This window comes from Erinaceus europaeus, chromosome 7 (genome assembly GCF_950295315.1).
Source record: "Erinaceus europaeus chromosome 7, mEriEur2.1, whole genome shotgun sequence".
Classification (NCBI taxonomy): Eukaryota; Metazoa; Chordata; class Mammalia; order Eulipotyphla; family Erinaceidae; genus Erinaceus; species Erinaceus europaeus.
Genome location: NC_080168.1, coordinates 121,792,953 through 121,811,661, shown reverse-complemented (window position 1 = coordinate 121,811,661; position 18,709 = coordinate 121,792,953).

The following is an 18,709-nucleotide window of genomic DNA, read 5'->3' as shown; positions in this document are numbered from 1 at the left end:
CCTCTTCCTTTTTTTTCCCTCTCCTCATGTGCAAACACATGGCGACATGCAGACTCTGCCCTTTGAACCATTTGCCAGTCCCCTGCAACTAAATTCTTTATGAACTTTTAAAATCAGTTCTGGGCCAATTTGATAAAAATTGCATACTAGGAAGTTTCCTCAGAGACAAAAATAACTGGGTCATTAGCGGGAGCATTGAAACAATGCAGATATTTTGTCATCTGAATATTCCATAGCGATTTGACTCATAGAACTTTCCATGGGAGTCGGGCACTGGAGCAGCAGGTTAAGCGCACAGGGTGCAAAACGCAAGGACTGGCAGAAGGATCCCAGTTCAAGCCCCACCGCTCCCCACGTGCAGGGGAGTCGCTTCACAGGCAGTGAAACAGGTCTGCAGGTGTCTGTCTTTCCCCCCTCTGTCTTCCCCTCCTCCCTCTGTTTCTCTCTGTCCTATCCAACAACAATGACATCAGTAACCACAACAATGTTAAACAACAAGGGCAACAAAAGGGAAAAATAAATAAATAAATATTTTAAAAAAAGAACTTTCCATGGCACTCAGCATTTGTCTAGACTTGTATAATGGGGGTATAATTGATTTTGTATAAAATATCCTACTGTTGTATATTTGCAAGTGTTAGACTTTTTTTTTTTCTATAATGACTTATGACTCTATAAACAATACTTTTGCCTTTCTTTTTTTTCTTTTTGTATTATTTTTACCAAAGGACTGCTCAGTTCTGGTTTCAGGTGGTGCGGGGGTTGAACCTGGGACTTCTGGAGCCTTAGGCATGAGAATCTCTTTGCAAAACCATTATACTCTCTACATCCCCTCCTATCCCCTGCCCAACAATGCCTTTCTAGATGCAAGCCAAGAGGAACATTTCTTTCTTTCTTTCTTTCTTTCTTTCTTTCTTTCTTTCTTTCTTTCTTTCTTTCTCTTCTCTTCCTTCCTTCCTTCCTTCCTTCCTTTCTTTCTTTCTTTCTTTCTTTCTTTCTTTCTTTCTTTCTTTCTTTCTCTTCCTCTCTTTCTTTCCTTTAACTTTCAATATCGTCTGTGACTGTGACAAAGTAGAAGCCGGCATTGGATTTTGACATTTAAAATAAGCAAACCTAAGTGACTCCCACTCAGATAGCTGGAAAACAGCAGGAAGGGACGGAAATGTCATATAGGCATTGTAAGGATTTGATCAGTGGGAATTTATTTGACTTGAACTTATTCCAATCCTCCTCATAGTCAAAAGTAAATATAATTTTAAAGTCTCTCTCTCTTTTGAAACCACAAGTGGAACCAAAAGCAGTTTCTCTAAGAGGCTAGAAGAAATAGACTGAGGATAAGCCAATTTCCTATTTAATTTAAGAGGCTAGAAGAAATAGGCTGAGGATAAGCCAATTTCCTATTCAATGCCTTGCTTTAGGAGCATCATTCACGAATTGCCATTGAGTGGATGAGTAAATATGCTAGTGAGGTATGAAGTTTTCTTCCTGCTTTGTGGCAAGCAAGAAGTCAATAAAGGGGACTGGGTGGTGGTGTATCTGGTTGAGTGCACATGTTACAGTGCTCAAGGATCCGGGTTCGAGACCCGGGTCTCCACCTGCAGGGGGAAAGCTTTGCAAGTAGTGACGCAGGGCTACAGGTGTCTCTGTCTCTCTCCCTCTGTATCTCCCTTACCCTCTCAATTTCTGGCTGTCTCCATTCAATAAATAAAAGATAATAAAAAAATAAATAAAGTTAGAATCTAATGTTGCAGGTTGCATATTCAACATGAATTCTTGACAGATGAATGAATAAGCACCCTGCTATGACTCGAATATTGTTGAATGTTTATTAATATTATGGTTGAATATTAATAAATATTCCCTGGGCAGACAACCTCACCAATGTGTCCTGGAACCCCACCTCTCCAGAGCTCTGCCCACTAGGGAAAGATGGAAACAGGTTGGGGTTGTGGATTGACTTGCCAACACCCATGTCCAGCAGAGAAACAATGACAGAAGCCAGACCTTCCACCTTCTGCATCCCATAATGATCCTGGGTCCATACTCCCAGAAGGATAAAGAATAGGAAAGCTTCCAATGGAGGGGATGATGCAGAACTCTGGTAGTGGAAATTATATGGAATTGTACCCCTCTTGTCCTAGGGTCTTGTCAATCATTATTAAATAATAATAATAATAATAAATCACCTGGAGGCCAGGCACTGGAGTACCTTAAGTGCATACATTGCAGTGTGCAAGGACCCAGGTTCAAGCTCCTGGTCCCCACCTGTAGAGGGAAAGCTTCACAAGTGGTGATGCGGGACTGCAGGTGTCTGTCTGTCTCTTTCTGTCTCTCTCCTGTCTTTCTGTCTTCTCCGCTAAATTTCTGTTTCTATCATATATATGTGTGTGTATATATTCTTGATCCTCCCAATTTCCCTTTGAACTTTTGGATTAGCAAGAGTGAGTGCATGGCCACACCATTACCCAGTCCTGTTTTCTCTTTCTGTCCTGTCTCTATCCAAATTCTCTCTACCCTCAAAAACTAACCTAGCTCAGTCTTTGTGTCCTGCCTGGAGCACTGTTTACGACTTGTTATGAACCTCTCTTCTTTGCTTCTGGTCTAACGTTACACAAATGTCCTGTCTCATTCATCTTTATATTTCTTGATGCCTAAGAAATGCTTGATTCATGCCAGGCAGGAAGTCAGTGTTCTTTTGTTGAACGAGCAGAGGAACAAATGCGACATTGTTTTGAATCTTGCATCTGCAGCCACCATGATCATCTCTGTATTTAGACTGTGGGCGCTCAGCAAAGGATCAATTTTTGGTAATTTCTTTATGCCCCATCGTATAAAGAGAATCAGGGGGCCAGGTGGTGGCACTCCTGGTTGAACACACACACTGCAATGCTCAAGGATCTGGGTTCAAACTCCTGGCTCCCACCTGGAGCGGGGAATCTTCATGAATGGTGAAGCAGGGCTGCAGGTGTCTCTCTGTTTTTCTCCCTCCCTTCCCCCTCCCCAACTTCTCTCTGACTCTATCCAAAATAAAATAAACAGAATGTTAAGAGAGAAAGAAAGAAACAGAGAGAGAAAGAGATAGAGAAAATCAACAAGGATACTTAACTAACACTTGTAGTTGGCTCAGCTTAGCATAACAGAAAATTCTTTTTTTTTTTTTTTTGTGGGGGGAGAGCTATATTACTTTATCTTACTGGTTTTAGAGAAAAAGATCTACTTGCTCTACTACTAAACATGTTCATTTTCTAATTGTATTTTTCATTTGTTAACAATATCTATGGAATTGTTTTGACTAAATAAGCCTTTTCAGCATTAGTAAAATTGAATCTTTACATTTAAAAAAAATTTCTTTATTTATGAGAGAGAGGGAGAGAGAGAAAATCATTCCGGTACATGCAATGCCAACGATCAAACTGAGGACCTCATGCTTAAGAGTCCAAGGCTATATCCATTAAGCTACCTCACAGTTAACCCTTGATTAAAATTTTTTATTTTACCTGCTATTGGTATATAAAATGCAAGGTCAGACAGTGGAGGCTATGTGTGCTCTTAGAAACTGTGACATAACCAAGTGTTCATTTCCAGGTATAAATGGCAGTCTAGAACAGACCTGAATTCCAATGTCTGAAGTGAAATCACTCTGCCATGTTGTGACTAGCATTTGATAAAGCCCCATCCATGTTTATAGCTTATGACTACAAACATCAATGCCACCTTGACATGTTTCACTTGCTATTGTGTGCAGAGATGTCAGGTGTGGAATGTCAACCTTCCAGCTCCATTATTTTGCCACCAAGTTGCAGATGCTACCATGATACAACCTGCATTCCCTGGGCGGATGACCTCACGAATGTGTCCTGGAACCCCACCTTCCCAGAGCCTTACCCCACGAGAAAAAAATAGAAACTGGCTGGGGTTATTGACCGACCTGCCAATGCCCAAGTCTAGCAGAGAAACAGATACAGAAGTCAGACCTCCCACCTTCTGCACCTCATAAAGATCTTTAGTCCATGGTCCCAGAGGCATAAAGAATAGGGCAGCTTCCAATGGAGGTGATGAGATATGGAACTCTGGTGGTGAGAATTGTATGGAATTATACTCCTCTTATCCCACAATCTTGTCAATCATTACTAAATTACTAATAAAAAGGGGGGAGGAGAGACAGAGAGACACCTGCAGCACCCCTCCACCACCTGAGAAATTTTCTCCTTGCAGATGGGGACCAGGGTATTGAATCCCAGTCCTTGCACATTATAATGTGTGAGCCTAATCAAATTAAGCACTGTTATGTGTGCTACCACCTGGACTCCTCATCCATCCATCCATCCATCCATCCATCCATCCATCCATCCATCCATCCATCCACCTACCTACTTATTTTAGATAGAGATGGAAAGGCATTGAGGCAGAAAGATAGTGAAAGAGATTACAACACCAAAGCTTCCTTTAATGTGGTGAGGTGAGGACTGAGTTCGAACCTCGGTCACAGGGCAAAGGGGCACACTATCCAAGGGAACTGTTTCTCTGGTCCTCCTTGACTCCTCCTTATGAAGCGTCTTTTAGACTCTCAATAGAGAGCAAGAAGCATCCACCTGGGCTTTTCTTGGTGGAAAATGGCCCCAAACCTTGTCATCCTGGAACCAGCAGATAGTCAAAAGTGTCCCAGCACTCGTTTCTCCCCTTCATAGTCACTTTGGTACAAGCTCCCTGCAGAAAAGTGGTTCCACATGCAGGATTGTTCCGAATTTCTTCCTTTTCTTGCCTCTGGCCCTTCTTCATGGCTATGTTTGCTATTTGATGCAGTCAAGTCAAAAATATTTATCTAATGTAGACCTTGTCCTAATTCTGTACTGTTGGTATGCTTCTAAATTCTGCTTATAAGACCTTCTGTTTTGATCATCACATTAGGTTCACTTGTATTATTTACGATGTGGTCTATTTACATAATCACTGTTTTACCTGGGTCCCGCCCTGCCTGCAGGGTATTGGTTTAATCCCCGCTGGTTAGATGGAAGCTTTCTATGTTCTGTTCATGCTCTTTTTTGCTCCGCCCCCTTTCCTAGTCATTTCCTTTCCCTTGCCACTTCCGGTGAAGAGATGCATAAAAGGCGATGTATCTGATTAATAAACGAGATACTGCTTCCCAGCTCAGTCATCTCTCTACTGCCTGTGAAGCCAGCCCGGCACATGGCGCCCTGAACAGGGACTGGCACTGTACTTTACTGCTACTAGAATTGGAATGTCACCGCATTTCTGAATTTTGAATATAGATTACTTAGCTTCCAGCCTCACTACTACTTTACAGGACTGAATCTTTTGAAATGTACTCAAGCTGCTTCTTATTTATTTACTTACTTATTTATTATTATTTTTAGGATGGCAAAGTAAGTTGCTTGGACTGGAAATTTGAAATCCTAACTATTTAAAGTGAGCAACTAGATGGGGGTTGACTGGAGAGCTGGGCTATACATTTTCATGCATTCAAAAATGCAACCCAAAAAACCAACGAGAAAACAGAAGAAAGAAGAGTGTTGAAGGGAGGTTATTAAAAATAAAAGAATCCCATTGAATTTGAGTTTCTTGTTCTCCTGAGAAACATATTCCTTTTCACTGTTGATTTTTCTGTTAGGAAAAGAAGGCTAAACTAGCTCTAAAATAACAAACCATAGCATATATTTATTTATTTATTTTATTTATTTATTTTTTAATAAAGACTTTGCCTGATTTTATTTATTTATTTATCACTTTTGTTGCCCTTGTAGTTATTATTGCTGTTGATGTCATCATTGTTGGATAGGACAGAGAGAAACAGAGAGAGGAGGGGAAGACAGAGAGGGGGAGAGAAAGACAGACACCTGCAGACCTGCATCACCGCCTGTGAAGCGACTCCCCTGCAGGTGGGGAGCCGGGGTCTGGAACTGGGATCCTTATGCTGGTCCTTGCGCTTTGTGCCACGTGCACTTAACCCACTGCACTACCTCCTGATTCCCTATTTCTTTTATTTATTTTTTTTGAGGAAAAGGGGCAAGTTGACCAAAGACCAAAGGTTGGGCTTTATGTTTTCTCTATGTTTTTTAAAACAGCAAATAGTAGAGAAAAAACAGTAACTATATCATTTATTTTCTTTGTCATTTCTGAGGGTCTTGCTGTTCTACTTACTCTTTCAGAGACATAGAGACAGAGATATAGGGAGAGAAGGAAAGACAACAGATCATGGGGGCTTCCTCCAGTGTGGTGAGGGCTGGGTTTGAACCTATGTTGCCCTCCCAGTATTTATTTATTTATTTTCCCTTTTTTTTTGTTGCTCTTGTTTTATTGTTGTTATTTGATGTCATCACTGTTGGATAAGACAGAGAGAAAATGGAGAGAGGATGGAAGACAGAGAGGGGGAGAGAAAGACACCTTCAGACCTGTTTCACCACCTGTGAAGTGACTCCCCTGCAGGTGGGGAGCCAGGGGCTCGAACTGGGATCCTTACTCTGGTCCTTGCGCTTGGCACCATGTGTGGTTAACCCACTGCACTACCACCCAAATCTCTCCCTCCCAGTATTTATAGCATTTCTTTGACTGTTCCCTTTTAAGGTTTTTAACTTTTATTTATTTATTTTTAATCAGAAATAACTCTAGGTAGGATTTATGACACAAAGAAAGATTTGGCTGTGAGATATGGTGGAAAAAAAAACAACTATTAGGTACTAAAAACCATGGACTGATTGGTTCCTTAAGACTGGCAATAATAGCATTAACGTTTGTAGTTATAAGCCAAAAATATCGACGAGTCATTATCAAATGCTAGTTACAACATGGCTGAATGATTTCACTTCAAACGTTGCAATTCAGGGCTGTCCTAGATTGCCAATTGCACCTGGAAAGGAACACTTAATTACGTCACAGCATCTCAGAGGATACATAGCCTCCTCTACCTGACCTCTCCCCCTCTCCTCCTCTCCTCCTCTCCCCTGCTTGGCCTGGTTTTATTTTATTTTATTTTTTTTCCTGTGTTTCTTGAGTGCACAAAGATTGTTCCTACTTGTTGGATCCTTTTACTTGAAAGCTCCTGTCCTCAGCTTTTCTCTGGCCTGGCATCATTTTTGTCATCCCAGTCCATGAGAATTTATCTCACAGTATCAATTCACCCCCTCTCATATTCTCTGCTCTCATCTGGAGACTTAACTTGTGTCATTTCCTTCATGGCCTGTATCATCTGCAACTGTCTTGTCTGATTTTATTTTTCCCTGTTGTCTATACTCTCCTCTTTTGATTCATTCATTTTTTAACCAGAGCACTGATCTATGCTGGTATGAACGATGTTAGAACCTCAGGCATGAGAGACTTTTTTTTTTTTTTGCATAACCATCAATATGCTATCCCTAACCCCCTTTTAGAAAATAAGAATCTGAGGGTTGGGCAGTGGTGCATTGGGTTAAGCACATATAGCAGGAAGCTCAAGGATCCTGGCTGGAGCCCCTGGCTCCCTACCAGGAGAGGGCCAGTCCATTCACAAATGGTAAGCAGGTCTGCTGGTGTCTATCTTAATCTCTCCCTCTCTGTCTTACCCACCTCTCTCAATTTCTCTCTGTCTTATCCAACAAAAACAATAGAAAAAAAGATGGCCCCAGGAGTGCAGGTACCCAGCCCCAGCAATAACCCTGGAGACATAAAAGAAGAAGAGAAAGAATAATTAAGAGGAGAAGGAAGAAGAGAAGAAGAATGCTGGGCTAGTTTCACAGGAGAGAGACCAGGAACTTGTGGTGGCGTGGTAATACAATTCTTTATTCATGCGGGCGGGCACCCCAGAGTCGGGAGTGAGTGCAGCGGGTTAAGCCATGTGGCACCAAACTGCAATGGCTGACTCCCGCTCTGCACGCCAGCTCTTCTCCAGGTCTGCACAGGGAGAGAAAAGAGAGAAGAGAAGAAGAGAAGAGAGTGAAACCAGGAACAGAAGTGGGTTTCATAGGGTAAAACTGGAAGTGGCAAGTCCAGACAGAGATGGCTGGGAAAGGGGGTGGAGAAAAGAAAGAGTGGAAAGGTAGAAAACTTCTGTAGCAAAGGTTGCTAGGGTTTTAACTGGCGGGATTAATGTACCCTGCAGGCAGGGCGAGTCTCGAGGTAGAAAGAAGATAGAGCAAGCAAAACAATGATTATGTAAATAGGCCATAGTGTCAGCAATGGAGGATGGAGCTGGAGGGGGCCGCCTGACAGAAGAAGAAGAAGAAGAGGAGAAGGGGAAGGGGAAGGGGAAGGGGAAGGAGGAAGGGAAGGGGAAGGAGGAGGAGGAGGAGGAGGAGGAGGAGGAGGAGGAGAAGAAGAAGGAGAAGAATTTATTTTTCAGATCTCAGAACATTGGCTGGTATACAATAGACCTTGAAATAATTCTTGATCAGTGTTCAAAATTGCTATGTGAATGACGGTTGCAAAATTTGTTTGTTGTTTATTTCTTTTGGCCAATGCACCACCACTTAACTCTGACTATTGCCAGTGCTCACGAGTTGAATCTAGGGCCCCTCCCTGTGCTATCTCCCCACCTATGTTGGTTATTTAACAAAGGAGTTCATTGTTCTGATCATGTCAAACTGTCAGGGTCTGATTCACTGTGGAGAGGTGATTCTGACTTAATGGGTGTTAAACGGCAGATTCAAATGAAGGCCAATGCTTCAATAGTGTTCAAATGCATTTAGAGGATGTCCATGTATGAGATCACTAATATTCTCTGAAGAAGCAATGTTGAGGTGATTCTTAGATTAAAAAAAAAAAAAGGGGGCTGGGTGGTAGTGCAGTGGGCTAAACGCACATGGCACGAGGCACAAGGACTGGCGTAAAGATCCTGGTTCAAGCCCCTGGCTCCCTACTTGCAGGGGGGTCGCTTCACAAGTGGTGAAGTCAGTCTGTAGGTATCTGTCTTTCTCTTTCCCCTCTGTGCCTCCCCCACTCTCTATTTCTCTCTGTCATATCCAACAATGACATCAATAACAGCAACAACAACAACAACAACAATAACCACAACAATGATAAAAAACAAGGGCAACAAAAGGGAAAAAGGAAAAAAAAAGCCTCTAGGAGCAGTGGATTTGTGGTGCAGGAATCGATCCCCAGTGATAACCCTGGATGGGAAAAAAAAAAAAAAAAAGACCTGAACAACATTTGCCCTCCTCCAGGCACTAGGAGTAGAATTCTGACTACCTGTAAATTACAAAGCATGCAAAATGTTACCCCTAACCATGTCTGACTCATAGAGCACAAACACATGAGCACACTTTCTTAAGATTGGGGGAAAAAAATACTAGGCCCGTAATGAAATTTCCAGTTGCCATGGCAACCTTTAGTCCAAATCTATTATGTCTGGGCACCCCAAAATGCAATCCTAAATCAACATGGAGAACGTGTGAGGATGTCCAGCTGGTACGGGGTTTAGACTAGTAGTTAAATACAGTGATATTCAAAAATTGGTCATTACCCATAAACGAAGGATTGGCAGCTGCCCCTAACACTCCTGCCCAGAAGTGCTCACACCCTTTACAATCCCAGCTGCCTGCTTGTGGGCGGGATTTCACTTCTGTGATTTCTCTCCTGTTACATAACAAAAGGAAGAAAGCAAGTGGGATGAGAAGGCTCCACATTTTGAGTGGCTCACCAAGGAGCTTGTCCTGTGTGGATCTCACCTCATCAGACATGCCACACCAAACACATTAAGAACCTGGAGAATACATAAATTTAATATCATTTACATTAAATGAATTTCTTCTTGTTTTCCTCCTTGTTGTTGTCTGTCCTTGTCCTCCTTGTCCTCCTTCTTCACCTTCTCCTTTTCTTCCTACCAGACCACTTCTCAGCTCTGGCTATTAGTGGTGCTGGGGACTGAAGCTAGAGTCTCTCACATGCAGAATGGTTTTTATTTTATTTTATTTTATTTTATTTTGCCACCAGGGTTATTATTGGGCCTCAGTACCTGCACAAACAATCTGTTGCTCCTGGCAGCTGTAAATATTATATCTAGGCCTTTCTCTTTTATTTGATAGGACAGAAAGAACTTGGGAGCGGAGAGGGAGACAGTGATAGATCAAGATAAAGAAAGAGAAAGAGAAAGAGAAAGAGAGAGATCTTCAGCATTCCTTCACTGCTTGTGAAGCTTTCTGCCTGCAGTGGGGACTGAGGATTTGAACCTGGGTCTTTGTGCATGATAATGGGTGCACTCAGAGGAATGTGCCACTGGCCCATCCTAAGTCCCATGTTCTCTTGCTGTCTATCCTCACATCTCAGTTTCTTAATTTTAAGCTATTAGTGAAATAAGTTCTTTCACAAGTGATGAATTCTTCATACTCCAGTAATTCCTTTCTAACTTTTATTTAAAACACAAGTTATATACATATAGTCTTGAATACCAAATTACCCCCAAATAAAATTTCCTTGGGCTTTATCAGCTGCAACCAGTGACAGTAGTCTTTCCACGGTGAACTGTCCATGGACATCATGTGATGAAAACGGTACAACCCACAGACCTGGAACCTATAAAGTAGTAGCTAGGCCACCATCCCCGAGGCTGGAGATAACTATGAATCCTTTTTTCTTTTTGGAATGGTTGATGTTTGATGACAAGTTCCTTAAAACTGTTCAACCCGTAGTCACCTGTCTGAGTGAGAGACAACCAGAAGTAGATAGAGAGCTTGGCAAAGGCTGGGACATATTTCAAAGACACATTAGTTCCATTGTTGCCAGTGTAGAAGCAAACTGTATCTATTTCGTATGCTGAGATTCTGTCGGATGTGCTTTCCATCCCTGCCTCTATCAGATACTTCTGTGCTTTCTATTCATTCCTTTCCTGCAAGCACTCTTCAATCCCTCCCCTGCCCCCACCACCCTTTTATCTTCCTTTCATTTTGTGTGTGTGTTCCATGCAGACTCCTAATGACTTTGCTGTCTTAATCGAAGCTGTGAGCAAAGGAGCGCCAAGAACCGAGTTAATGAGAGTGACAGCTTTTGACTTTCACATACAATTATAAACCCGTGTCCATGGAAACAGAAGGGAAAACACAACCTGAGATTCCCTTCCTTTCTTTCCTGCTGGGTATCACGGAGTGATAACATGTTGCAACAAAGCCAGTGTCAGACACAGACACCCCCCCCCCTCCACCCTCCCCACACATAATGTAAGGAGTTTGGTCTGTTACAAATTGGGGGTAGGAGAGCACTCCAACATGGTTCAGGGACTGTGAATCTAGTTAGGTGATTTTAATCTGTTTTGAATATTAGGAATCTAGGTTTTGAGCTAGGGGAGAGAGCATGATGGTTCTGCAAAAAAGACTACCATGTTTGAGGCACCAACACTGCCAGATTCTGTCCCTAGCACCACCATAAGCCAGTTGAGCACCAGCTGAACAATGTGCTGAGAAAAATAAATAAATAAAGTAGGTTTTAATAAATATTTATTTGCAGTGGAATTACTAGGAGCCAGGTATTGGCATACCTGGTTGAGTGCACATATTACAAGCCCCCAGACTCCACCTGCAGGGGGAAAGCTTTACGAGTGGCGAAGCAGTGCTGCAGGTGTCTTTCTTCTTCTCTATCCCCCCTTGATTTCTGGCTGTCTTTATGCAATAAATAAATAAAAGTAATAAAAATTACTGTGACTGTTTATTTGTTTAGTTAGTTATGTATGTATTTTTAAGGCAGCATGAGGGGATGAACCCAGGATCTTGCATTTGCTTGATACTGCTCAGTGGTCTTCCTGGCCCAATTTTCTGTTCTTTATTTTTGAGAGAGAGAAAGGGGGTGGGGAGAGAGAAAGAAGAGAGAGAACAGAGCACCACTGTATCCATGAATATCAACACCCCCCCCCCCCATAATTCTGTTGCTGTCCATAACTCTCTGTTCTCATGTGGTGCTGAGGCTTGAATCTGGGGCCTGGTACCCATGAGAATACTCATCCCAGTCCCACAGTGACACCTTGGCACTGATGTAGATGTGCTTGTGTGTGAATGCCTTTTTGTGTTTCTTCTTCCTCTCCTTCTCCCTCTTCCCCTCCCCCCATCATCACAGTTATTAATGGGGCACCATGCCTGCATGACAAATCCACCGTTCCTGCTGGCCCTTTTTCTCCTAATTTTTATTACAGAGGACAGAGAAAAGATGGGGGGTCAAAGGGGGATAGAAAAGGAGAGAGAAATATAGACACCTGCAGCCCTGCTACCCTTCCTCTGAAACAGTCTCCCTGTAGGTAGGAGTCAGAGGCTTGAACCCCAAGTCTTTGCGCACAGTAATGTGTACACTCAACCTGGGGCACTATTGCCCAGCCCCTTGTGCAATCATTTGTTTGCCCACTGCTGTCTGTGCTGGGTGGGGACATGTCCCATTGGCACCTTCTTTGAGAGAGCTTGCTGCAGAGAGCGCAGCTGCAGGAGGGAGACTTGACCTTAGGAATCACTACAGTGGTCACACCATAGTTGCTCCCAGCTCCTGACTACATTGCAGTGGGACCCAGGCTATGTCTACAGCAGAGTTTGGAGGCTCTCAGTACTTAGTGCGGTCTGGCAGCGGCAGGGGGTGGGGGTGGGAAGATGGGGGCCAGTCGGGTCTCTCTTGGGCAGCCTCTGCTTGGTCCTTCTCCTGCACTGGGATTCTCCTGAACAGAATTCTTACACAATTCTCTTTCAGGTCTAATGGCATGGAGCTGCAGACTTCTCTGAAGACCCCAGCTGGCATGCCTGCCTTTTCCCAGAGAGGAATGCAAAATTGTTTACATAGATGCCAGCAACACAGTGATTTGAAGTCAGTTTGAAAATTTAGGAGATGAGGAAAATAAAGTCGAGAAAATGAAATGGGGATTATAAAATTGCTCATTTGGATTGTGTGCTATTTGATGTAATATGACCCAGATTCAAGTGTTGTTCTCTCTCTCTCTCCCTCTTTTATCTTACTCTTTCTTTTAAAAAGACAACAGAATGGAACCCAAAGGGGGGCAGGTTAATTGACAGAGTGAATATTCTAGTTGAACTTAATAACACAGACCTATCAATGAAAATTGGAACAGGTGAATAAGACATTTCCCATTTTATTGTTTTGAATAATAACTAATAACTTTTAAAAATATTTCTTTATTTTCCCTTTTGTTGCCCTTGTTGCTTTTATTGTTGTTATAGCTATTATTGTTGTTGTCATTGATGTCATTGTTGTTGGATAGGACAGAGAGAAATGGAGAGAGGAGGGGAAGACAGAGAGAGGGAGAGAAAGACAGACAACTGCAGACCTGCTTCACCACCTGTGAAGCGATTCCCCTGCAGGTGGGGAGCCAGGGGCTCGAACCAGGATCCTTATGCCAGAATAACTAATAACTTAGAGGACCCAAAATGTACTGGGGTAAAAGAACTTGACCATGTTTTGATTTTCTGTGTTTATAACTACTTGGAATGGAATGAATAGAGTCATCTCATTGTAATTAAAAAAGCTCACTTTCACCTGGCTTTAAGAGACTTAAACATACAGGGACCACTACATAATGTATTGTATACAAACTTTCTTTTAAAGGTATTTTTCTTAGTAATTGGGGTATAGCTTGAATTTTATTATTGGTGACTGAATTGGGAAGAAATTCATCCAGGGACCAGAATGTCGGAAGGATCGTTACAGTACAAATTCCATGCTACTTATTTCATTTATTTATTTGCCTCTAGGGTCATCTCTGGGGCTTGGTGCTCAATGAATCCTCTGCTCCCGGCAGCTAGTTATTCCATTTTATTGGAGAGGACAGAAAGAAACTGAGAGAGGAGGGGGAGATAGAGAGGGAGAGAGAAAGATAGACAGCTGCAGACCTGCTTTAACACTTGTGAAGCCACTCCTCTGCAGGTGGGGAGCCTGGGGCTTGAACCTGGATCCTTGCACGAATCCTTGCACTTAGTACTAATCCTTGGGCTTAATCAGGTGCACCACTGCCTAGTCCCCAAGCTCATGATATTTCTTACTCAAGAGTAAGTGCTGTGCTGGCAGGCCCATTACATTCTGATCAACTGTACTTGTAAGTCAAAGGGATTTGTAATATCTCCATCCAATCCCAGACTGAATTCTACATTTGAGTAATAGTCAAAAAAAGTAATACATTTGTTTGACCAACACAGAATACGGCATTATATTCTAATGGTTAAAGCTTCTATTATTTGTTGTGGAGAAACAACTTACCCTCAGAAAAGAAGTCAACATTAGAATATAAACTAAATTGAGCTTAAATAAACATTGTTGAGATAGGTCAGACTTGACATGGGGAAATGTAAACTAAAGTGTGGAACTCTGCGTGGGTTTGAATAACACGCTAGGCTGTGTAACAGAGAGGTAGAGTTTACAGTGGTTAAATGTAGAGAGGTGGAATGAATTAATGGCAGCAACCACAGCCATACCAAAAATCCTCTTTGTTCTATCAACCGCTATCCCTTCCATCTGCATCTAGGCCAATAGAATCCAGCAAGCTTCAGCCAATTATGCTGAGCTGGAAGTCAGTCCACACTACGTGCCGTACTTATAGCTGGCCCTTTACTTCGTGTTAAATGTTGCTGAGCACGATGGCAGCTTTTTCCATTTCAAAGTTATTAGTTCATTACTCCTGTTATTCTTTACTTGTCATAGCTCCAAGCTTAAAGGAGGGATGTCTCCAGATGCTATGTAGTGATTCACATCGGTAAGATTAAAGTCATTCAGAGGATAGGTTGAAATTCCAAGGTGTGCTAGACTTTGAAAAGTTGTAAAAGAAGTGAGATAGCTCACCTAGGAGCTAGCTACCTGCTGGGCTGAGCCCTCCGGCATAGCAGTCTCTCTAAGTCAGACAGGAGCGATAGAACTGCACATGCCCAAAGGTCTAGATTACAAAACTAAATAAAGAAAATAAAAGAGCATTTCCCCCCTGTAATTGAGAAACCAGAATCTGTGCTAACAGGGCTTAGATGAAAAATCAAGACATAATTTGCACATAGAATATGTCCGAATCTTAAGTTCTATGAGATCTTTAAAAACTGAACGCCTGCTGGTAAATAGTCGTGACTCCAAATCTTCCTGAATATTCTTGTCATTTCAGTGAATACTTATTTAGCGCGGGGGAGACAGCATAATGGTTCTTCAAAAGATTTTCATGCCTGAGGCTCTGAGGTCCCAGGTTCAATCCCCAGAACCGCTATAAGCCAGTGCTGAGCAGTGCTCTGGTACAATAAATAAATAAATAAATGGAAAAAAGAACAACAACAACAAAAAAACCCCAAATACTTATTTTATATTGAGAGAGAGAGAGAGAGAGAGAGAGAATGATATTCTGGCTGAGGATGAAGCCCAGGGTTTCATGTCTGCAAAATATGACCTGTATCCATTGAGTGGCCTCCCCCACACATTGATTTGGTCTTTCCCCAAGATAAGATGTGCTTGGACATTTTATTGCCAGAGTTTCCAGAAGTCGCTCAGTTCTACTCACTCAGTCTTTCCCCTTGTTGCTTTAGTTTAACATCACTGTGATGAAAGTCACCCAAGTTACATGCAGCAACACTTGATCTTAATATTTACACAGCTTTCTTTCTTTTGAAAAAAAATTTAAAAGTTTATTTATTTGTTTATTGGGTAGAGATAGCCAGAAATCGAGAGGGGAGGAGAAGATAGAGAAGGGGGAGATAGACAGAAAGAAGCCTGCAGACCTGCTTCACCACTTGTGAAGCTTTCCCCTTGCAGGTGGGGAGTGGGGGCTCGAACCCACGTCCACATGCATAGTAATCTGAGCGCTCAGCCAGCTGTGCCACCACCTGACCTCCTCACACAGCTTTCTATCATGTGGCATATCTGGTCTATTAATGAGAGGCAGCTGGGCTCTTGCATGATTTCTGCTTTGATCATGCTCCTACATGTCTTTCGGTATAAACTTCCACATTCAAATATCTCACACTCTTTGAAAGTTTGTGCTATGTCACTTAGCTTTATTTCTTGAGGAAGAAGAAAAAAAAACCCAGTTGGTTAAGGCTTTAAAACTTATTATTTTATTATTTTTTGAGATGAAGAGAGAGTGCAAAGCATTACTGTCATCTGTAGGGCTGGGGATTGAACCAAGAGCCCTGACATCTGCCTTCCACCCCAGAGCCACACACGCCCGGTCACGCTTATGGAAGATTTTAGTTTAATTTATTATTTATTATTACTTGTTAAAGATTGTAGGTATTTACTGAGAACAAAAAGAGGAGAGAACCAGATACTGCTGTGCTACATGCAAAGTCAGGATGTCAGGAATCGAACTTGGGGCCTCATGTTTGAGAGGTCGAAACTTTATCTATTATGCAACCCCCCGACTGTGAAATACCTATTTTGGTATTTGTTTTCTCTGATTGAGAAACAGCTGCTGAGAATTTTTGCTTCTATGTCCAAGGCAAAACAAACAAACAAACAAAATGGCAACAACAACAGCAACTACAACAACAAAACAGGGTGAAGCATTTGCTGGACAGCCACGGTTCAAGAGGCTGCCTCAAATCCTCAAGGCCTGAGTTAAGGTCCTCCTGTGCAGTGACCCACCCTGAGAAGACAAGTATTGTTGCCTTTTGACAGTAGAGATGTAATATGGACAAAGAACTGTTCTGGATCCTTCACACCTAGTCATCCAGTTCTGAGGAAAGACAACAACAATAACAAAACTTCTCTCCGACGAGCTTTATGAAGGGAAATTCCTAAGGAGTTAAAAGTGTTCTGCATTCTTGGGTGCTGGGTGGTGGTGCGACTGGCTAAGTGCACATATCATCATGTGCAAGGATCAGAGTTTGAGCCCCTGCTCCCCACCCAGCCGTCCCTGCAGGGGAAATGCTTCACGAGTGGTGAAGCACATCTGCAGGTGTCTATCTTTATTTCCCCCCCTCTCTGTCTCCCTTCCCCTTTCAATTTCTCTCTGTTCGTCAAATGAAAATAGAAAGAAAGAATGAAAAGGAAAAAAAAAAGGCTGACAAGAGTGGTGGATTGGTAGTGTAGGCGTCGAGCCCCAGAAATAACCTTGGTGGGGGAAAAATGTATTCTTCACTCTTCAAGTTTACCTGGATAATATCATTTTAGGAGAAGCCCAGTTACGCAGGGTTGGAATTGGGGGTGGGGGTGGGGAGATGGCTCAGGGAGTAGAGTATGTGCTTTGTTCATGTGGGTTGATCCCTGGCACCAAGATATTCTCTCTCTCTCTCTTTATCTCTCTCTCACTCTCTCTCATATACACATACCACACAAAACCCCTTTTTTTGAAGAGCAATAGCATAGAATATATAGGAAGCGTGTCTCTTTGGGTGTGCTTGCTAATTCTGTCCCTTGGCCTCCCTCCATCCCTACGCCAGCCATCTGGAAGAAGGGAAAAGGCTTCAAGTTAAATTGGGAGGGTCTGTGAGGCACAGAACACATAGCTGCTCTGTTCATTTGAATTGAAAATCTGATCCAATGCTGGAAACTTCCCAGTAAGTATCAAAGTCTGGGTGGAGCTCTAAATCTGGAGCTGACTTGATAACGTTATTCACGCTGTTCTAACAGGGTAGAGCATCCTCTCACACCTCACCAGAAAGCAAGGGAGCAGCCACAGGTACACAACTATCATCACTCCTTTGGGCTTAAGAATACAGAGAATTCCTTCATAATGCTGTACCTGGATTAGTATTAAGGGGAACCAGTCTAGTCACCTGGAATCTCAAGAGGCAACTGTTTTTATTTATTTATTTATTTATTTTTTAATTTTAAAATAATTTTTATTTATAAAAAGGAGGCAACACTGACAAAAACCATAGGATAAGAGGGGTACAAATCCACACAATTCCCACCACCAGAACTCTGTATCCCATCCCCTTCCCTGATAGCTTTTCCTATTCTTTAACCCCTTGGGAGTATGGACCCAAGGTCATTGTGGGTTGCAGAAGGTGGAAGGTTCTGGCTTCTGTGATTGCTTCCCCACTGAACATGGGTGTTGGCAGGTTGATCCATACTCCCAGCCTGTCTCTCTCTTTCCCTAGTGGGGCAGGGCTCTGGGGAAGCGGAGCTCCAGGACACATTGTTGGGGTTGTCTGTCCAGGGAAGTCTGGTTGGCATCATGGTAGCATCTGGAACCTGGTGGTTGAAAGAAGAGTTAACATACAAAGCCAAGGAAATTGTTGACTGTTCATGAACCTAAAGGCTGGAATAGTGCAGATGAAGATTTGGAGGTTATTTATTTATTTTTTAAGAAAGGGAAGAGAGAAAGGTTGACAGATGCCAGAGAACATCTCTGGCTTTTTTTTTTTTTTTTGTCTTTATTTATTTATTGGATAGAGACAGTCAGAAATTGAGAGGGAAAGGGAGAAAGATAGAATGGAAGAAAGACAGAGAGACACCTGCAGCCCTGCTTCACCTCTTGCAAAGCTTTCATTCTACAGGTGGGGACTGGGGGCTCAAACCCAGGTCCTTGTGCACTGTAACATGTGCACTCAACCAGGTACGCCACCACTTGGCCCCGAGAGACCACTGTTGTTGGTATTGTCCTGGTTAGGCCATTAAGCCTCTGCCTCAGTTGCTGTTCCAGATCAGCTAAGGCCATGGCTTATGGTCTGAAATGAAGGGAAAGAGAGATACACTGCCACAAAAGCAATTAATATGAAAAGTATGCTGACCATAGACCTTCTGCTGTTATTAGGAATTAATGTCCTCTTGCTTATTTATTTATTTATTTACTTATTTATTTATTTTTGCCTCCAGGGTTACTGCT